The 23,212-nt window shown below is 42.4% G+C and overlaps 1 protein-coding gene across 1 annotated transcript in view; it reads right to left on the bottom strand.

Annotated features, from left to right (window-relative positions):
• The window catches only part of ZNF469 (zinc finger protein 469), a 255,965-nt gene that overhangs the window by 170,127 nt on the left and 62,626 nt on the right, over window positions 1-23,212 (bottom strand). Inside the window, exon 2 of the mRNA XM_060787942.2 lies at window positions 12,436-12,497. The gene's annotated coding sequence lies outside the window, so the exon portion shown is untranslated. The remainder of the gene's footprint in view (window positions 1-12,435; window positions 12,498-23,212) is intronic.

Here is a 23,212-nt window from a genome sequence, read left to right as displayed (position 1 = left end):
CAGATTGAGTCTACAGTCTAGATCAGGCATGGGCCAACTTCGGCCCTCCCTCCAGGTCTTTTGGACTTCAACTCTTATAATTCCTAACAGCCAGTTGGAATTGTGGAAGTCCAAAAGACCTGGAGGAAGACCGAAGTTGGTCCATGCCTGGTATAGATGAACCTCAGGTCATAGTTGGAGGAGCTTTCCAAGGTGCTAAAACAATTGTGGGTGATGTTCAGCACTTTGGAGAGTTCATTTCAAAGCCCAAATAGGCTCACCATGCTACTAACATGGAAGCCGCCAACCCTCAGGGACAATGAATTAAAGAGTTATCAGTGTTTTGGCCACACAAATCTATTTTCCAGCTCTGGCTCATTTGCAAGTAAGAAGCTATGGATCCTGTTGGCCTTGGACCTGCCTTTCATGAAGAATTCCTTTGCTGAAGGAATGCACCTTAGCCATGTATGAAGACCCCCGTTGACCTAGAATCATAGTTTCATAGAGTCGGAAGAGACCATATGGGCCTTCTAGTCCAACCCCCTGCCATACAGGAAAAGCACAAAGTATCCTTGACAAATATTAATCCAGTCTCTGTTTAAAAGTTTCCAAGAAAGAAGCTTCCACCTAACTCCGAGGCAGAGAGTTCCACTGCTTAACAGCTCGTACGCTCAGGAAGTTATTCCTAATGTTTAATAGAATCTCCTTTCCTGTAATTTGAACCCATTGCGCCTAGTTTCAAGGGCATCGGAGAACAAGCCTGCTCCCTCTTTCTTATGACACTCTTTAACATATTTAAACATGGTTCTCACATCTCCTCTCAACCTTCTCTTCTGCAGGATAAACAGTCTGCTGGATGTTGACCATAGAATCACCATAGAATCACACTTCTAAGATGCTCCTCAGAGGGATTATTCATGATCTCCAGACCTTTGATCCTTTTAGTTGCCCTCTTCCTATGAACCGCTTCCAGCTTAGAGTCAATCTCTCTTTTGAACTGTGGAGCGAGGAATTGGGCACATTATTCCAGGTGAGGTCTAACCAAAACCTAATACAGAGCCACCATGACTTCCCTTGATCTGGACATTAGACTCCTTTTGATGCAGCCCAAAATCCCATTGGCGTATTTAGCTGCTGCATCACATTCTCGTCTCATGTTCAACATTATCCACAGCCACAACGACACTGTGACATGCCTAGAAAAATAAATAGCTTGGTGCAAAGGGAGCAACCCAAAAGGATTCCACAAAGAAGGGGATTGTACTACTTTAACTCCACTTCCTTCAGGAGAGATAAAGCAGGGTAGATGAAAGTCAAGGTTTCCCCTTGGCATTAAGTCTAGTCATGGCCGACTCTGGGACTCTGGTGCTCATCTCCATTTCTAAGCCAAAGAGCCAGTGTTGTCCGTAGACACCTCCAAGGTCATGTAGCAAGCATGACTGCATGGAGTGCTGTTCCCTTCCTGCAGAAGCGGTACCTATTGTTCTACTCACATTTGCATATTTTTGAACTGCTAAGTTGGCAGAAGCTGGGGCTAGCAGCAGGAGCTCATACTGCTCCCTGGATTCAAACCGCCGACCTTTTGGTCAGCAAGTTCAGCAGCTCAGTGGGTTAACCCACTGTGCCACCGGGGGCTCCTAAAGCAGGGTGATGATGATGATGATGATGATGGTTGGAAGAGGGCAAGGGCAGAAGAAGGACTCAAGCTGACCTCTTGCTGAACTTTTTCAAGGGGGGAGACAAAGCCACATAGCTGCTATCTCACCTGTCATCACCGTAAACAGCAAGCGGCAAGGAGCGTTTGACAGGTTTCACCTAACTGCTTTGCAAAACTGTCAATCTCCCGAACCTTGCTGTTTTTCAACAAGGGGCTTAACGGGTAGAAAAAATAGACAGCGGGACAAGAAAAGATGTGATGGGAAGAGGCCAGGCTTCTCTCTTTATCTTGGAAGGATGTGACAGATGGAAGCCGCAGATACGTCAACAATCCTCCTCCGCCTCATCCCGATTTCTCCCAAGCTTCTGGATTTCGGGGGTCATCATGGACAAACCCCAAAGAAAAACACAGGGATCCTTCTATGGCTTGATGCAAAGCCATAGAACAGTGGTTCTCAATCTGTGCATCCCCAGGTGTTTTGGCCTACAACTCCCAGAAATCTCAGCCAATTTGCCAACTTTTAGGAATTCTGGGAGTTGAAGGCCAAAACAGTGATTGAGAACCACAGTTCTATGGTGTCCTTTTTTGTGGTCACTTCCATTTCCTTTTCGTTCTACACTGTAGGTTTAATGAAGTTGGACACCACTTGAACTCCCATGGGCCAATGCTATGGGATCCTGAGAGTTGTCATTTGGTAAGGCACCTCTACTCCTTAGTTTTATTATTATTATTATTATTATTATTATTATTATTATTATCTTTATTTGTACCCCGCTAGCATCTCCCGAAGGACTCGATGCGGCTTACAAAGGCCAAGGCCTCAAAACACAACATAACAATACACAACCTAAAGCAAATCAAAAACAGTTAAAGCAATATTAAAACAACAAGCAATAAAAACAATACACCAAGACACAATAAAACTGGGCCGGGCCAGAGTAATGGGTACAGATTAAAAGTGCTGATGTGGAAGGTGATATGTAGGATTATAGGGAAAGTGCAGTGTGCCAACAATCTTAATTTCTACTAAAGTGCTTTTGGGACTTGTTATTGGAGATTTCCTATTATGGAAAGGCACATTGGAACAGCCAGGTCTTCAAATTCTTCCTAAAGACTGCCAACGTAGAGGCCTGTCTGAGATCTTTGGGGAGGGTGTTCCAGAGTCGGGGGGCCACCACAGAAAAGGCTCTGTCTTGCGTCCCCACCAGACGCGGCTACGACACAGGCGGAATCGCAAGCAGGGCCTCTCCGGATGAACGAAGTGAGTGCGTGGGTTCCTAAATGGAGATGCAGTCACATAGGTAGGATGGTCCCAAACCGCTTAATGTTGTCAAACTACAACTCCCACATGGTGATTAATATGATTCCAAGCTACATTCATTCTACATGAATACATGAATGAACACAGCTTGAAACCACTTGAACTTTGTCCTCACAAGGACTGGAAACTTGATTCTTTTTTTCTCAAATTAAAGCCAATGGCCTCAAGAGTGTATTTTGTATTTCTTCCACACAAGACCAGAACTCACCAGTCCCCATATTTCAGCTTCCATTCATACCGTGCCATGATCTGCTTTTCATTTATTTTCCCAAAGACCCCAATTCTGTCATCTGATCTTGTTGAAATGGGTCTGGCTGATTTTGATTCTCCCTCGTCTCCATTTAAAACAGGGTTTCGGCTCCCCAAGAAACGGAATGTTAAATCCTGATATTAAAGGACGCGGAGTTAGTTTGAAAAGAAATCGAAAGCTGAACATCCCCGGAGCCAAAAGCGGATACATTTCTGGACTCTTGGAGCAAAGACCCTCCTTCTCACTTACAGGAACACACTGTGAGAATGTCTGGTAGAGGAAATGAACTTTCCTTGCATTGAAATGAAAGTTTTGCTACCAAAACAAACAACAGCAGAGAGTCAATCAGATAAGGACTCCATTGGGCTAGAGGGCACATAGCGGGGTGAAAACTCAGCTCAAGGCGTAAGTAGAAAGACAGCAGTGCGGTTCTTTGTCATGCCGGCCACCATGAATGTTCAGCTGAATTCCAAGATGTTATGGGTTCAACACAGAAGGTTGGAAGGGACCACAAAGACCATCTAGTCCAAACCTCTACTATATAGGAATACTGTATGTCTGGAACTATGGACATATGGTAAACCCCATATTTTGATGATACTTGGACCAGAAACACACAATTGAATTGCACTGGTGGACTTCAGGAGGTCCACAAACACTTCTTGGGGGAAATGCATTTCGGAGCACTGGTTGAGTAAAACAGTAGATACCGAATCCATTGATAAGGGAGTTGTCCTATACTATATAGAATCTGGGCATCCAACCTCCAATACTTATTTGGAAGCAAAGGCCACCAGCACTGAAGCGATGGTCCTCCGCCATCAACTCTGCTAGACCGGCCATGTTGTGCGGATGCCCAACCACTGTCTCCCAAAGCAGTTGCTCCATTCCAAAATCAAGAATGGAAAACAGAATGTTGAAGGACAGGAAAAGAGATTTGAAGATGGGCTCAAAGCCAATTTTAAAAACTCTGGCATAGACTCAGAGAACTGGGAAGCCCTGGCCCTTGAGCGCTCCAGTTGGAGGTCAGCTGTGACTAGTAGTGCTGTAGAATTTGAAGAGGCATGAATGGAGGGAGAAAGAGAGAAACATTCCAGGAGGAAGGCGCATCAAGCCAACCCCGACCGGGACCGCCTTCCACCTGGAAACCAATGCCCTCACTGTGGGAGAAGATGCAGATCAAGAATAGGACTCCACAGTCACCTATGGACCCACCGCCAGGGCACTACACTTGGAGGACCATCATCCTCGGACTACGAGGGATCGCCTAAGTAAGTAAGTATTTGGAAGTTCTTCTCTTTGAGGTGCCCCATTCAAATTGCTCTTGCAGGAAGGAAGTCGTTCATCCTTCCAAATATTTAAGCATGTCTTCTCTTAACCTTTTCTTCTCCAAGTGAAACACTCCAAACTCCCTAAGCTGCTCCTCAGAGGAATTCATGACTTCCAGACCTTATTGATTTCTATAGTCTTGGGTTTTTTTTCCAGATTTTGAGGAATTTTGGGTATAATATTGTGGCTTGCTTTGGTATGGAAGGAGATGCATGGAGGTTACACCATTAGTACTGAATGACACCCATGAGAAGGTTGAAGTGTTGACAGAGGAGAACAGTAGGAAGAGAAGCAGTCGTTGAGAATTAATAGTGGAGAAGGAGAAATAGAGAAGAAGAAGGGCAAAGCCATTGCCTTCGACAACACACAATGCCATTGCTTTGCAACAGTTGACATTGATGCCATAGGGGTCGCCCAACCCTGAGTAGGATCCATGTCTTGTGCAACACTAAAGAAAATGCAACTATTTGAAGCATTTGCACGTCAGTGTAGACTTCTAGTTTTAGTTTTGGCCAGTTTTTGGGGAAGGGAGCTTTAGATGATGATGGCTGTGGTGGTAGTGGTGGTGGTGATGGAAACAACGACGACAATCATTCTCATCATCATCCACATTGTTCCATCTTCAGTGTTGTCCTCATGATGTACTTTCCCCCGTCCTTAATGAAGGCCTAACCCCACCGATGGTCCTTTTTGGGCTCCTCCCTCACAAATACACTTTTTCTACTCCTTTCTCATCCAGGGTTTTATCATTTTATCTTGTGTATTTGGCCCGCCCATTGTGTTTGACTTTCTATTATGTTATTTTGCATTGTTTATTTTATCTTGTTACTTTATGTATTTTATCGTGATGTAATTTTTTGTTACTTTGTATTTTATTTTGCTGTATTGTATCTTCAGTCTTGGCCTCTTGTTAGCCACTCCGAGTCCCTTTGGGGAGATGGTGGTGGGGTATAAATAAAGTTTATTATTATGATTATTATTATTGACACAAAAGCACAGTATGTCATAGCAAACAAGATCTATATGCTGGATTTCATATCACAAAATCACAAGTCGAACCCTTCCCTTCGATCATCTGGAGAGGCCCTGCTCACAATCCCACCTGCATCACAAGCGCATTTGGTGGGGATGAGGGACAGGGCCTTTTCTGTGGTGGCCCCCCCAACTCTGGAACTCTCTCCCCAAGGACATCAGACAAGCCCCAACGTTGGCAATCTTTAGGAAGAGCCTGAAGCCCTGGCTGTTCCAGTGTGCCTTTCCAGATTAGGAAACTCCTGGCATCATGTCCCAAATGCACTTTGTTAGAGATTCAGGATTGTCTGCACATTGCACCTACCTCCAAAAAACCTCTACATACCTCCTGTCAAGTTCAGCACTTTTAAACGTTGTCCATTACATTTGGCCCAGCCTTTTAGATTTTAAATGCATCATGTGTCATTGTTTTAGTGTTTTATTGTCTTTGCTTGATATTTTATTATTTGCTTATGAGTTTTACTGTTATATTTGTATGTTACTGTTTGTTGCGGCCTTGGCCTTTGTAAGCCACATCGAGTCCTTCGGGACATTTTGCAGGGTATAAATAAAGATGATAATAATAATAATAATAATAATAATAATAATAATAATTCCCAAGCGTCTATGACTGTGTGATGTATTTTTGAATGATGCGCGCAGATCCAAGTAAGGTGGCCTTCTCATGGTGGGGGGCTTAACTGCTCCAAGGATGCTGAGAGCTGTGCTGGCGGTAGTGTAACTACCAGCAGGTCCAACCAAGACAGAGAGGTCTCAGTTGAGAAGGGGAACCAAGAGCGCCTTACCCATTCGCATTATGGAGAAACAAACCAAAACGAAGTCTATACTGGCTTGGTCGACGCCCAGGATAAAAAGGACTGTGGTGGATGCTGCTGATTTTGGACATCCATCGACAAGTGGGCTACAAAATCAAAATGCAAATGAACCATCACAGAAGCGGCAGAAATATACAATTCCAGAAAACCGCACTATTATTATTATTATTATTATTATTATTTTCATTATTAGTATTAGTTTCATTATTATTATTATTATTAGTAGTAGTAGTAGTAGTATTACAATATTTATCCAAGATTTTTTAGTATTTATTGATTAGGTCTCTGGAATGTTTGGAGAACCTCAAGGACCATACTTTGGGACAACGAAGACTTCATAAAGCTTATGAGCCATGCTTCCCCACCTCAATGCAAAGCAATAACATGGTTCCAACCTGAGCGTTTTGCTCCACTTGGACCAGACTCCTCTCCTGTTCCTCCTTAGTCATAAAAACAAGTCCAACCAACACTTGGGAGGCTTTGATCCCACCGCTTCCATGTCCAATTCGCTCCATGAATGTAGTCAATTAATACAGAGGTTACGCCGAGTTCAGGGTTGCAACCCAAGGATAACTGGCGGGGAGCGAGCCATTAACAATTTCATCAGTTTGCTCCTCGGAGGACAGCACACGTTGTGAAAAGGTATCTGGCTTCGTCGAAACTTGGCACAGTTTCCACCAAAGGCTCATTTCCCCCAGACAGACTGGGTTTTCGCTCAGGAAGGGTGAAAAAAAAGATGGAAGCTGAAATACAGAAGCCTCAATGCTTTTGACAGCCCAAGGTTCGTTTCCAGACCGTTGGACACCCGTTCTGTCACTGCCAACAGGAATTGCATCTCCAGTCAACCGGAGATTGTTCCTCCATTGGAGCCACAGGTGATTCGTGAAGACTTTTCAATTAAATAATGGCCCTCGAGGCAGAGAAAGCGAAGGAAGGGGAGGGAGGGGAGTCCATGTCAGGCCCCCAAAAAGGACCGAGGCTCCCCAACTCAAAAGGGAGTTTTGGGATTCCAGGAATGCTCAAGTCCCTGCAAGCCAGTTCAAACTTCAGGTCAATGGACCCATCAACTACGATGATGGTGCAGTTGGGAATTATGTATCCCATCCTTATTGTCTATTGCTTTGGCTAATTCTAACAAGAATAAAGTTATTCTACTCCAGAAACTTGGTTTTTGTGCCGCAAACTATATTGAATTGGTGGAGACTCGTATTATAAGGTATTCTTTGAGAAACTATATTAAAATGTGCTGCAAGGATGTCCCAAAAGAACAAAGTTTTTGCAGTTTAATAAACTTTCCCATGGTTTTTATGATAGAACCAATTAGGAAATGACATTTATAAAGCAGGAACAAAAATGGTATTACATAGTGTAATCAATCAATGGGTTTGACTCATTCTAATAGAAAAATTAACGCATTTGAGATCTGGCAAAGAGTTCTGTGGAAGGTTAAAAAGATATATAAATGTATCCAAGAGCAAATCAAGCCCAAATTCTCCCTAAATTGTGTCTGTCATATTCTGGAGAAGACATTAAGGATATTTAGGCCTAAGTAGCAATTAGTATCTAAAATCTCTGCTTTACAAGGTCTATTAATTATCCATTTCATAGGAAATCTGCTACAAAACAGGAGTGTATTTGTTTAATTCCTGGGCCAGAGAAGCAAATGGCGAAAACAGAAGAATGGTCTGCTTCAGGGGAGTGTGCTTGCTCTATTAATGTTTAATATTTACACAAATGATCAGCCACTGCCAGAAGGGACAGAGAGTTTCATCTATGCTGACGATCGTGCCATCACCACCCAAGCAGGGAGCTTTGAAATTGAACAGAAGCTCCCCAAACCTTAATCCCTATTAGAGGGAAAACCAGCTGATTCCTAAGCCAAATAAAATGCAGACATGTGCCTTTAATCTTAAGAAAAGACAAGCATCTTGAGCTGAGGATGACCTTGGATGGTATCCCACTAAAGCATTCCAGCACACCCAAATACCTGGGAGTCACTCTGGACCGTGCTCTTACCTACAAGCACTGCCTGAATATCAAGCAAAAAGTGGGTGCTAGAAAGAATATCATACAAAAGCTGACTGGCACAACCTGGGGATCACGGACAGACACAGTGAAGACACCTGCCCTTGCGTTTTGCTACTCTACTGCTGAATACGAATGCCCAGTGTGGAACACATTGTACCACGTTAAAACTGGATGTGGCTCTTAATAAGACATGCCACATTATCACAGGATGTCTATGTCCCACACTGCTGGAGAAATTATAGTATTTAGCCAGTATTGTAGCACCTGGCATCCGCCAGGAAGTACCAGGCAATAAGGAAAGGACCAAGGCATTGACATCTCCAGCCCACCCTGTTTGGATATCAGCCAGCACGCCAATGTCTTAAATCAAGAAAGAGCTTCATAAGATCTACAGAGATTCTTGCAGGAACAGCTCAGCAAGTGAGAATCCAAAAGTGGCAGGCTAAAACCCAGAAACTCCACCCATGGCTTTATTTATTTATTTATCGTGTCATCAGCAACCATACCATTGTATTACAATTCTAACAGAACAAAACATACACACAGATTAAAAAGAAAAAAAAACACACACAGATTTTGCAAACTTGGTAGTTGGTTAAATGTCCTTTGACCAGTATCTGGCCACTTGGAGTGCCTCTGGGGTTGCTGCAAGAAGGTCCTCCATGGTGCATGTGGCAGGGCTCAGGGTGCATTGCAGCAGGTGGTCAGTGGTTTGTTCTTCTCCGCACTTGCATGCCGAGGATTCCACCCTGTAGCCCCATTTCTTTAGATTGGCTCTGCATCTCGTGGTGCCAGAGCGCAGTCTGTTCAGCGCCTTCCAAGTCGCCCAGTTTTCTGTGTGCCCAGGGGGGAGTCTCTCATCTGGTATCACCCATGGATTGAGGTGCTGGGTTTGGGCCTGCCACTTTTGGACTCTCACTTGCTGAGGTGTTCCAGTGAGTGTCTCTGTTGATCTAAGAAAACTATGTCTTGATTTAAGTCATTGATGTACTGGCTGATACCCAAACAGGGGGTGAGCTGGAGATTTCTCTGCCTTGGTCCTTTCACTATCTGATACCAAATGAGAGCACACAGAAGACAGGGTGACTTGGAAGGCCTGAACTGGCTGCGCTCTGGCACCATGAGGTGCAGAGACAAATGGGGCTACAAAGTGGAGTCCACAACATGCCGGTGTGGAGAAGAGCAAACAACAGATCACTTATTACAATGCAACTTGAGCCCTGCCACATGCACAACGGAGGACCTCCTTATAGCAACACCAGAGGCACTCCAAGTGGCCAGCTTCTGGTCAAAAGACATTTAGTATAACACCAAGTTTTAACTTTGTTTGTGTTTTTGAATACATTGCGACAGTACCCATGGTTCGCTTCTGACACAACAAATAAATAAATCATTCATTCATTGCAATGGTTTGCTAATGATTCCAAAATACTGAATTTTGTAAAAACCGACAAACAAATCATAACAATTTTTTTGAGATGAGCAGTTCATTTCTCAGCCTGAAGAAGTGCACAATCTCAAACTCCAGCATTTTAGTTTAGGGGATTCTGGGCATCTGAGTCCAGCAAAGTAACTTCTTCGAGGTCAGAATGTGAGAAGAGCCAACAAATCTCTCTCTGACCAAAGCATTGCAAGCAAAGCCTTCGTTTGTTAACTCTGAGCTGTATCGAAATGTGTGTGCGTGCGTGTGTTTACGAACGAGGGAATCAAAGCCTCTGTAATCAAGTTCATCTCAGACGAGAACGGTTTGATTCCAGTATCATTAAAGTTAATCCGTAATCATGTAAACAGCCCTATTACCATCCCTGGATGCATGACTCACAAAGCTCGCAAACCGCAGCCTAATCCCTTTGCTCTCCAGAAGATCTTTCGCATACATTTGTGCCTCGGGATCATAAATCGGCCTCATATGGGGCCGAGGCGGTGAGACAATTTCCAAAGTCTTGCTTTTTAAAAAATATATTATTGGAAAAACATGCAGGCAGCAAAGGGCCGATTAAGTCACCAACGAAAATCATTAACAGCCTGATAGAACCTCCAACTTTAAGGTGCTCTTCGAATCTTAGAAGGCATTGGCATTGTAGAGTTGATGCATTTGACACCACTTGGCTCAATGTTGTGGCATCCTGAGATTTGTAGTTTTGCAAGATCTTTAGTCATCTCTAGCTCCCAGGATTCCATAGCATTAAAAGTGGCGTTTAAATGTGTCTACAGCAGCGTTTCTCAACCTGGGGGAGGGACCCCTGGGGGGGGTCACAAGGGGGTTTCAGAGGGGTCATCAAAGACCATCAGAAAACAAATATTTCTGGTGGTCTTAGGAACTCCTTTGGCAGAGAAGAAGGAAGATTCCTCTGTCTGTTCTTCTCTTCCTTTTTGGAAACAGGCGGCGAATCCTCCCACCCAAAGCCCTCCTCTGCTGTGATTGACAGATCGCTCAGCCAAGTGGAGGGCTGTTTATGAGACTCCAAGTGGGGAAGGGGGGAGAGCAGGTGTGCTCGGTGCATGGCACATGTGCCAACGTGGGAGAGCGTGTGAGGCTGAAGGATGGCTCACGCCAGGGAGTCCCTTTGAGGCATGGGGGTTCTGTGTGGGAAGCTTGGTCCAATGCTATTGTTGGTGGAGTTCAGAATGCTCTTTAATTGTAGGCAAACTATAAATCCCAGCAACTACAACTCCCAAATGACAAAATCAATCCCTCCCAATTCCACCATTATTGAAATTTGGGCATATCAAGTATTTGTGCCAAATTTGATCCAGGGAATGGAAATACATCCTGCATATCAGATATTTACATGGCGATTCATAACAGTAAAAAGTTCAGTTCCATCATTGGTGGGGTTCAGAATGCTCTTTGATTTTAAGTGAGCTATAAATCCCAGCAATTACAACTCCCAATTGACAAAATCAATGCACCCAGGGAACAATATGGAGCGCCGGTGTCATCGCCAATGAGAGTGCGTTGGATTCGTCCGCCCAAAATATCTTCGTTTCGCAGCTTTTCATTAATAATCTCATTATTTACAGGGCCCATGTGCTGCATATTAGGCTCCGTTTTCCGATATTAAAAAGAGACATCTGAGGATGGTTAGGGTGTTTGTATAGGGTCCCATCTTCAGTTTTGTGGAATTTCCTGGCTGGCATTTTGTCCCGAAAAACAGCAATCCGCAAACACTAAATTTCCAGGCAACCGACTTTCTTTCTCTCTACACACACACACACATATATATATACACTTCTTATGGAAGGAAGGAAGGAGGGAGGCGTTTGGAGACTGTTTTGGCTCAAGAATGAACCCCGGGGCTCCTTGGCTTCCCTGCAAAGCAATGGGATGAGGATGGAAAGAAATTGCTTTGGATTTGGACCGTCTGGACAGAAATAGCATTTTCACACTTCCCAAGGGTTGCTACAAGGAAATGCGCGTGCCACGCACTGCAAGGCGGCGCCTGCAAAACAAAGGGTGCACCTACACTGCAGAATTAATGCAGTTTTCAACTCGACGAAACCAGGAATGGGCAACTTGGAAGTCCCTGAACAGACTCAGAAGTGGAGTGGGCAGATCAAAAGACAACCTGGCAAATTGGCACGACCTAAAAGAATCCTCCACCTTGTGCGACTGTGGAGCAGAACGGACAACTCTGCATCTGTATGCTTGTCCACTATGCCCTGCCTCATGCACAGAGGAAGAATTGTTGGAGGCTACCGACAATGCCGTTGCTGTTGCCTGTTTTTGATCAAAAAGATACTGAGCCGCTTAAGCTCCTTTGATTTATATAAGTTTTAATACTAATTTATGTAATGCTTTCGATACAAAATAAAATAAAACTCAGAGAAGCTTAAGATATTTTAAGCGGCTGAGGGGGAAAAGGAAGGGGCCTGAGGCTGTTAGGAATTGTGGGAGTTGGAGTCCAAAACACCTGGAGGGCCAAAGTTTGCTCATGACTCGTTTAAATGCATCTTTAGAGACATGGAACAAATGGATAGATTGGCATTATTTAAAGCATTGCATATATTTTTAAAAGCTTACCATTAGAGGAGTCCATGGTTTGCAAGATTTCTTATTCCAGATTTTCATCAGCTCGGAAGCATCTGCAAAAGAAATTATAGCCTGAGCATCCCTTATCCACATAAGTAATACTCCAAAATGGTTCACCTGGGTGGCTGAGAAAGTCATACATTTCCTATTTGAGTATTTGGTATATCTAGCCGCCCCTAGTCCCCGTGGGGAGATGGTGGTGGGGTATAAATAAATAACATGTGACGTAATGTAAAATAAACCATGTGTAGTTCACATTTGATCAGCCCATACGCTGCCTTGCCGGAGAAAGAAAATACGCCACACAGGTGAACAGTAAAGAACAAGTAGTTTTACTCTAGTTAAGAACAACATATGTACAATGTGATCAGTTGCATCAGCTCACATAAGGTCATTTTATGAGAGATTTAAAATAGTCTTTATTTGCCCATGTGGACAAACTCCTTCAGCAACTCATGAAGCGAGAGCACACTCCAAATTCTGTCTCTCTCTGCTTCCCTCTTCTGCTCTTGCATAGCTCAAGCCTGAACAAAAATGTAATAGTATCCAAACGTCCCAGGCTCATCCTGCTCCCCTGGCATTGCCTGGCCAATCAGCTTCAAGCATCTTATTTTACAGTTGACACTTACACATTAATTGATTCCTTGCATGCTCCAACGAAAATTCCTAACCCTGAGCAATGGGATGAAGGATATGTGACCTGCATTACTATTATTAGTAGTAATGATTCATCAAATTTGTAATAGTTGGCAAACTATTTTTCCATTGAGGCAATCTGAGAGCAGAATCATAGTTTGTTATGCACCTGCCATATACATCTTAAATGAAGAGATATTTCAGGTGACTGTGTTGCTGAAGCCTGTAGGACCGGTTTCACTAGTTTGAGCATTGGATGACAACGCTGGAGACCTGAGTTGGCATCCCAACTCAGAGATGGGATTCACCCCTGAGCATCCATCGCTGAGTCACACTCTCTCAGCCTTAGAGGATGGAGCAACAGCACTCTCCCCCCCCCCCCCCCCGGTGGCTGGATTTCAACTACAACCTACCAAGGCGCCAAAAAGCTGGATGTTGACGCTGACACAACATACCTTCTTCTCTTCTGTCTGTCTCTGTATTGTCTATCCAAAATTGGTATTGAATGTATTGTTGAAGGCTTTCATGGCCGGAATCACTGGGTTGTTGTAGGATTTTTCGGGCTATATGGCCATGTTCTAGAGGCATTCTCTCCTGACGTTTTGCCTGCAACTATGGCAAGCATCCTCACTACTTCTGGGGATGTTTGCCATAGATGCAGGCGAAATGTTAGGAGAGAATGCCTCTAGAACATGGCCATATAGCCCGAAAAAAAAAACCTACAACCCACGGTATTGAATGTTTGCCATGTATGTGTACTGTTATCCACCCTGAGTCCCCTTGGGGTGATAGGATGGAATATAAATGAAGTGTTGTTATTATTATTATTTGAAACACCTTGTGGGCAAATCATGCCATAATTGGTCCCATTTAGGGTTTGTAAATTGGGAACAACTTGAAGACATGCAACAACATACAGTTCTTGTCTCTATTCCTCCCTAATACAACTTTCTTGTAGTTTTCTTGCCCGCTTCGGGTGCATCCATCACCAAGACACTGCACTTGGAGGACCATCATCTTCGGCCTATGAGTAAGTAAGTACTCAGATCTAAAGCCCCTTCTACACTGCTATATAAAATCCAGGTTATCTGGATTTTGAAGCAGTTCAAAGCCAAAATGGAAACTTTGATGTCCTAACACTTTTGTTTTTAAAGAAGGAATCCTAAGCAATTGTAATGGCTAAATTACAAAGAGTAATTGTGCCGGGAGGACTGAAGACCAACAGGTTGGAGGTTCGAATCTGGGGAGAGTGTCGCACCTCAGGATAGATTCCCCTTGCTCAGAACACTACACACACCAAGGCTGTAGGTTTTGTAGTTTATTAAAGAAAAGGCAAAGTCTTGAACACAAAAGGAAAGTTGCAAAGGTTCAATAGCCAAACAGAGTCTTAAATGCAAAGGCAGAGTTTCCAAAGTCCAAAGGCAAATAACATGAAGCATAATCCAGAAGCATTGATCAAACAAGATTCCATGGCAGCATGACAAAGTCCCAAAAAGCCAAGATCCAAATCAAAGTCCCAAGAAGCCAAAAGCATTGCCCAAAAGCCCAGGCAATCCAAAGAAGTTATCAGGGTGTTCGCTGAAGTTGCACTGACAAAAGGTTGCCTGCAATCAGCTCACTAAATATATTTTCCCAGCATGAAAGCATTCCTTTGACCTCTAACCTCTCTCTTGTTTGCAAGCCTTGTACTACGGCGAACCCTGAATTGCAAGCGATCCGCCCTATCTAAGTCTGCAGAACCTTCAAGGTCGAATACCTCATTATCCTGGAGCTAGGAATCGGCACCCTGAGAATCGGCAGGCAGAGCGCTCACAGGCTGGCTCAACTCCTCCACCTGCACCTGTGAAGTTTCACTAAGATCAGAAACATCTTCTAAGACAACATCCCTTCCCATGGGAAACTGGAACTCCTCGTCCTCAGCATCAACATCGTCTGTATCAACAATAGGAACATGTTCAGGAATATGAAACCCATCATCCTCTTCCTGCTCTTCCTGAGGCTCCAGCTGAGCCACAACAGGGAGTGTGGTTGAGCTCCCTCTGCCAGTTCCAGCTCCCCATGCAAGGACATGAGAAGACTCTCTCAAGATTATAAAAACATCAAAAAACATCTGGGCATCCCCTGGGCAACATCCATTGCAGATGGCCAATTCTCTCACACCAGAAGCAACTTGCAGTTTCTCAAGTCACTCCTGACATGAAAAATATTTTTTTACAAAGAGTCCATTTTTGGCCACTGCTCATTACATTCACTAGCAAATGCTTCTTTTAGTTTCAAGATTTTGAAAATGGTGGTGCACATTAGAGTCGATGCCACATGAGACTCGAATCTATACAATGTACCTTTCCAAACCCAGGCCCCAGTTGCTTGACATTGCTACCTGGCTTCAAGGAGGTACAGCTCCGCTTTGGAGTGCATCCAAAGAATGCAAGGTGTGGGTCTCTCTCGCCTCCCCCATTGCGCCTTAATTCGTTTCCCTCTCTGCAGAAATGTGCGTAATAATCAGGCAAGTCTGAGCAAAAGAGTGAGATGTCTCTTTCGCGCTCGCTTTCTCTTTCAAATGGTTGCCTCGTTGAACATGAAGCCATTCATTTCTCCAAAGGGGAGCAACCGGAATGGAAGTTCGGAACAGCTGTCGAAAATCTGAATTGCACCAACGGAGATGTGTCGTTTCCAATTCCCCCGACAAGACTCACACATCAACACCCCAAGATGCCTGCTCAGTGTCAACGTTCAGCAACCATCCATGTCCAAAAAACACTTGTATAGCACTAGGCCCCACTTTGGACATATTATTATTTGGGGGAGCTGCACCTCTGCTCAGTGCGGGATGATTGGAGTCAGAGTTCCCCAAAATACTTTTTCCAAGATTGGGGTCTACAACTCCAAATATTCCGGTTGCTAGAGTTTTGGCCCCAAAAAGACCCAGCATCCATTGAATAGCGGACCCTTGCTAGTGTTTCCAAACCAGCTTAGCAAATTGTTTTCCTGGTTTGCAACAACATTGCATTAGAATGCTTTCAATGTAAGTCACTTCGAGTCTTGTTTGTGGAGAGAAAAGCATGGTATAAAAGAGGAGGAGGAAACGAAGAAGGAGAGGAGGAAGAAGAGGAGGAGGAGAGAAAGAAGAGGGAGAGGAAAAAGAAGAGGGAGAAGAAGAAGGAGAGGATTGAGAAGGGAAAGAGGAAGGAGGGGAAGGAGGAGGAGGAGGGGAAGAGGGGGAGGAGGAAGAAAGGGGAGAAAACAAAGAAGGAGAAGAGGAAGACAAAGAGGGAGAAGGAAGATGAGGAGAAGGAGAGGGAGAAGAAGGTGAAGAAGAGGGAGAAGGAGAAGAAGGCAAAAAAGATGAAGAGTTGGAGAAGAAGGGGAAGAAGAGGGAGAAGAAAAAGAAGAGGGAGAAGAGAGAGGAGGAGAAAAAGAAGGAAAAGAAAAAGGAGTGGGAGGGGGAGAATAGGAAGAGGAAGAAGAGGGAGAAGAAGGAGGAGGAGGAGGAAAAAGGAGAAGAGGAAGAGGAAGAAAAAAGATGGAGGGAGAAGGAGGAGAAGGAGAAGAAGAAGAAAAAGGTGGAGGAGAGGGAGAAGAAGAAAAGGGAGGAGAAGAAGAGGGAGAAGGAGAAGGCAAAAATCTAGGAGGAGGAGAACAACAGATAGATGGACAGAAAATGGAAGAATCATTACTAAAGCAATACAGATTCATTTACACTATGTAGTTTGGAATAGGCTCCTTCGTTCCTATGAAACCATACTGAGATGAAGAATGAAAAGCAAATAAATGGCTCAAATTGAATCGAAAAGTTTCAGACATTGCAAAGAAATAGAAGAGTTTAAAAAGAGAAAGTGTCAGTCACTAGCAATATTGTGTGTGTGTGTGTTGTTCATGATAGATAGATAGATAGATAGATAGATAGATAGATAGATAGGGGAGAGAGATAAATTATTCTGGCCATCTACAAGTCAAGATTCCCAACCCAGTTGCTGTTGTTGAGTGCCTTCATTTCTGACTTACTACAATTGGGGTGTGTCTACACTGCTGAATTAATGCAGTTTGACACCACTTTAATGGCCGTGGCTCAATAGTCTGGAATCTTGGGATTTGTAGTTCCATAGGGTCTTTCACTGTTTCTGCTGGAGGGTGCTGCTGCCTCACCAAAGTACAACTCCCAGAATTTCACAGTACTGAGCGAGAGCCATTAAAGTAGTGTCAAACTACATTAACTCTACAATGTAGACACATACATTTTTGCTATTTTCTTTTAATGTGCATTGCAAACCGGTTTGGGTTCCACATTGGGAGCGATGCATGGCAGGGATTAAGAAAATGCAGGAATTAATGAGTCCTGTGTGGGTCTTGAGAACGAAGGCCCTGCTCTTTCAGCGAACCCAATAATCACACAATGGTTGAAGTGGTTGCAGTAGCTAAATATGACTCCAAATCAAGGAGATTGTGTTTGGCATTTCGTCTTCATCAAGGCAGACATCGTCGGCAGCCAAAGTAAACCATCAACAAATCCAGGCTGCAGAACCGACAGGATTGTAATTGTCACAAAGCTAACACGGATGCTAATAGGTTTGCTTTGCATGCCATAAAATGGAGCTTACGGTTTCTGCTTTGAATTAGAACCAAGCATTGATTTCTTTCCTCTGAAATTATGCGTCTTTTCTCCCTCATTTTTGGCGTCTCAGAGCTAATGTGATTTAATGATGTGAGTGTTGGAGAGATGGTTCTGGAGACCTGGTTGTTGCTATTATTATTATTATTATTATTATTATTCTGACACAAAAACACAGTATGTCACAGCAAGCGAGATCTATATGCTGGATTTTGTATCACAAAATCACAAGTCGAACACTTCCCAAGCATCTAGGACTGTGTGATTTTATTATTATTATTATTATTATTATTATTATTATTATTATTATTTGAAACACAACAAGATGAGTCCATAGCAAACAAGATCACTCTGCTGGGTTTTGTATTGGATCACATATTGAACACTTCCCAAGTGTCTAGAACTGTGTGATGTATCAGCGAATAATGTGTGCAGATCTAAGTAGCAGCTGACAGATGGTAATTTTGTCAGCGCTGATTGTGTTTAAGTGCAGGCCAAGATCTTTAGGCGCTGCACCCATTGTGCCGGTCACCACTGGGACCACCTTGACTGGTTTGTGCCAGAGTCTTTGCAGTTCAATCTTTAAATCCTCGAATTGTGCAGGCTTTTCCAGTTGCTTCTTGTCAGTCCTGCTGTCACCTGGGATGGCAACATCCATGCTCCAAAACTCTGTCAGTCTGAATTTGGAAGTCCCAGAATAGTTTGATTATTATTATTATTATTATTATTATTATTATTTCTATCTCACTTATCTCACCCAGAAAGACCCAAAAAAGGAGCATTTTTTATTTTTATTCCACTTCATCTCTCCCAGAAAGTGATCCAAAGAAAGCAGCTTTATTATTATTATTATTATTATTATTATTATTATTTCTATGTCACTTTATCTCTCAGAAAGAAACTCAAAACAGTTATTATTATTATTATTATTATTATCCCACTTTATCTCACCCAGAAAGACACAAAGAAAGCTGTATTATTATTATTATTATTATTATTATTATTATTATTTCTATCTCACTTATCTCACCCAGAAAGACCCAAAAAAAGGAGCATTTTTTATTTTTATCCCACTTCATCTCTCCCAGAAAGAGACCCAAAGAAAGCAGCTTTATTATTATTATTATTATTATTATTATTATTATTATTTCTATGTCACTTTATCTCTCAGAAAGAAACTCAAAACAGATATTGTTATTATTATTATTATTATTATTATTATTATTATTATTATCCCACCCAGAAAGAGACTCAAAGAAAGTAGATGTATTATTATTATTATGGTTATTATTATTATTATTAGTTCTATGTCACTTTATCTCTCAGAAAAAAACTCAAAGCAGATATATTATTATTATTATTATTATTATTAATTCCACTTTATCTCTCCCAGAAAGAGACCCAAAGAAAGCAGATTTATTATTATTATTATTAGTAGTAGTAGTATTAGTATTAGTATTAGTATTATTTCTATGTCACTTTATCTCTCAGAAAGAAACTCAAAACAGATATTATTGTTGTTATTATTATTATTATCCCACCCGGAAAGAGACTCAAAGAAAGCTGCTGTATTATTATTATGGTTATTATTATTATTAGTTCTATGTCACTTTATCTCTCAGAAAAAACTCAAAGCAGATATATTATTATTATTATTAATTCCACTTTATCTCTCTCAGAAAGACACAAAGAAAGCTGTATTATTATTATTAATATTAATAATATTTCAATCCTGTTTTATCTCTCTCAGAAAGAGATCCAAAGCATTATTATTAGCATTATCGACTCTGGCTGAGAAAGGCAGCATACAAATGCAATAAATAAATAAATAAACAAATATTATTCTTGTTATTGGAAAATGGAAATCTCCAGAACCTATTGGAGATTTTATGATCTTTAGAAAGGCATGACCTTGTTAGAAGTCATAACCTTTTAAAAAATGATGTCATAACCTCTTGGTAAAAAAAGCATGTTAACCTTTTTGGGAAATGGCATTCATGCAAGACAATTAGGTTTCTCAACTGTTGAGTTGATATCCTAAATATCACTTTGAACTGTTAGGGACAAAGGTATGCCAATGCACAAAACATATACAGTATATATTTTCAGCATCTACACAGAGATGCCATTGAAATCCACAAATATGTGGACAATTTCAACAGAAAGGAAGAAACCATGAAAATGAACAAAATCTGGCTACCAGTATTAAAAAATTCTAAAATTAAAACAGCAGAGAGAAAAACAGGCAGGGACATCTAATCACCTTTCAAGAAGAGTTTGCTCCAGGCACAGTCAGCCCAGTGTATGCTAATCAAGGTGGTCAATTGAAAAGATTCACACCTAGCCCAACTTACAAAAGCCTTTTGTCTCACCCTGGTCTTTCCACAGATATATAAACCCCCTTTTTCCCAGCTCCAGCAGACCTTACCTCTGAGGATGCTTGCCATAGATGCAGGCGAAACGTCAGGAGAAATGCCTCTAGAACATGGCCATATAGCCCGAAAAAACCCACAAGAACTGAGTGATTCCGGCCATGAAAGCCTTCGACAATACATTGTTCTTTTTTAGTTGCCCCAAAACATCTACTCTCCCTTAAAATATGTTTCCCTTTAAACCATGCCCTCAAGAGACAAAAATAAGCAGACTTCTTTAAAATAACATAGTTGGTTTACTCACAAACTTCATGAATTCAGCATATAGGTACCTTGCTTATCAGTCCAGCTACTAATATGATTTGAAGTAGTTTCTCTGTGTACATAACACAGGGCATCTTTCTTAGAATCAGCATTCCAAAATCTAAAGCATCTCTTTGCTCTCCGTCTAATAGAGTCTCTGTCTAGTCCAAAAGTCCAATGGAGTCTCTAAGCATACTGTTCCTACTGAAGTCTAAAGCATACAGTTCTAAAATGGAGTCTGAGTCCTGAACAAGCCCAGATCTAATCACATGGTCTACAGCTCCTCCCACAACAAAAGACTTAAGGAAAACTGCCAACCACATGCACACATACATAATACATTAAACAATCTGAACGACATACACAGCAAATAAGGTGTGGAGGCTCGGAGAAGAGTTTTACAAAGACAGCACTTCCATACTGTGCATGTGGTCTTTCTACTACTACAATCATTCCTGCAGCTGTCCCAGAAGGGACAGAGAGTTTCATCTATGATGATGATCGTGCCATCACTGCTCAAGCAGGGAGCTTTGAAATGGTTGAACAGAAGCTCTCTGAATTTTTAGGTGCTCTTACTGCCTATTACAGGGAAAACAACTGATTTCTAATCCATCTAAAACACAGGCATGTGCTTTTCATCTTAAGAACAAATAATCATCTCAAACTCTTGAGCATGACCTAGGAAAGAATCCCACTGAAGCATTGCAGCACACCAAAACACCTAGGAGACAGTAGGTTTTTTCGGGCTGTATGACCATGGTCTAGAGGCCTTCTCTCCTGACGTTTTGCCTGCATCTATGGCAAGCATCCTCAGAGGTAGTGAGGTCTGTTGGAACTAGGAAAAAGGGTTTATATCTCTGTGGCATGACTAGGGTGAGACAAAGGACTCTTGTCTGCTGGAGCTAGGTGTGAATGTTTCAACTGATCACCTTGATTAGCATACAATGGCCTGACTGTGCCTGGAGCAAACTTTTGTTGAGAGGTGATTAAATGTCCTTGTTTGTTTCCTCTCTGTTGTTTTGCTGTTGTAATTTTAGCGTTTTTTAATACTGCTAGCCAGATTTTGTTCATTTTCATGGTTTCCTCCTTTCTGTTGAAATTGTCCACATGCTTGTGGATTTCAGTGGCTTCTCTGTGTAGTCTGACATGGTGGTTGTGAGAGTGGTCCACCATTTCTGTGTTCTCAAACAAAATGCTGTGTCCAGGTTGGTTCATCAGGTGCCATATAGCCCGAAAAAACCTACAACAACCCAGTGATTCCAGCCATGAAAGCCTTCGACAATACCTGGGAGACACTCTGGATCGTGCTCTGACTTATAAGAAACACTGCTTGAGTATCAAGAAAAAAGTGGTCACTACAAATAGTATCATATGAAAGCTGACTGGCACAACCTGGGGATCACAACCACAGACAATGAAGGCATCTGCCCTTGCACTTTGCTACTCCGCTGCTGAGTATGCATGTCCAGTGTGGAATACATCTCACCATGTTAAAACAGTGGATGTGGCTCTCAATGAGACATGCCGCATTATCACAGGATGTCTACACCTCACAACACTGGAGAAATTATACTCTTTAGCTGGTATTGCACCACCTGACATCTGCCGGGAAGTATCAACCAACAATTATTTATTTATTTATTTATTTATTTAGTTTATTTATATACCGCTGTTCTCAGCCCGAAGGCGACTCACAGTGGTGTACAACAAACAAGACAGCAAAAATTCAATAGTACAATATAAAAACAGTTAATAACCTAACACTATGCACAATTAATAAACAATTACTACAATAACCATTCACTATCATCTCATCAACAAAAGCATAGTCCAGAATCGTCGTCCATTATCACATTCCTATGTTCATTACCAATCATTGCACTAATTATTCGAACGCCTGCTCAAATAGCCAGGTCTTCACCTTTTTGCGGAATACCATTAGAGATGGTGCTAGTCTAATGTCCGTGGGAAGGGTGTTCCACAGCCGAGGGGCCACCACCGAGAAGGCCCTATCTCTCGTCCCCGCCAGCCGTGCTTGAGAAGCAGGCGGGATCGAGAGCAGGGCCTCCCCGGAAGATCTCAAAGTCCTGGTGGGTTCATAGGCAGAGATGCGGTCAGATAGGTAGCTTGGGCCGGAACCGTTTAAGGCTTTATAGGACCAAGGCAGTGACATCTCCGGCCCATCCCCTGTTCAGATATCAGCCAGCAAGCCAATGCCTTAAATCAATAAATAGTGTTCTAAGATCTACAGAGATACTCCCAGGAACACCTCAGTAAGCAAGAGTCCAAAAGTGGCAGGCTAAAACCTGGAATCTCAAGCCGTGGCTGAGACCGGATGAGAAACTCCCCCTATTCACAGAAGACTGGGCGACTTGGAAGGTGCTGAACAGGCTGTGCTCTGGCACCACGAAATGCAGAGCCAATATTAAGAAAGTGGAGTCCACGACATGCAAGTGTGAAGAAGGGCAAACTACAGACCACTTATTACAATGGAGTCTGAGCCCTGCCACATGCATAATGGAGGACCTTCTTATAGCAAGACCAGAGGCACTCCAAGTGGCCAGCTTCTGGTCAAAGAATATTTAGTATAATGCCACTTTAAAAAAAACTTTGTGTTTTTTAAATACATTACAACTGCATCCTCGGTTCGCTTCTGATACGATAAATAAATTTCTCCCAGAAAGAGACCCAGAGAAAGCAGCTGTATCATCATCATCATCATCATCATCATCATCATTAGTTCTATATCAATTTATATCTAAGAAAGAAATGCAAAGCAGCCATATTATTAGTATTGTTATTTCTTAATAATTAATTATTACAAATATAGTTACACTCCGCCTCTGGG

Source organism: Anolis sagrei, chromosome 8 (assembly GCF_037176765.1).
Source record: "Anolis sagrei isolate rAnoSag1 chromosome 8, rAnoSag1.mat, whole genome shotgun sequence".
NCBI lineage: Eukaryota > Metazoa > Chordata > Lepidosauria > Squamata > Dactyloidae > Anolis > Anolis sagrei.
The sequence above is the reverse complement of the archived record's forward strand: the minus strand, read 5'-3'. Positions and strand labels throughout refer to the sequence as shown.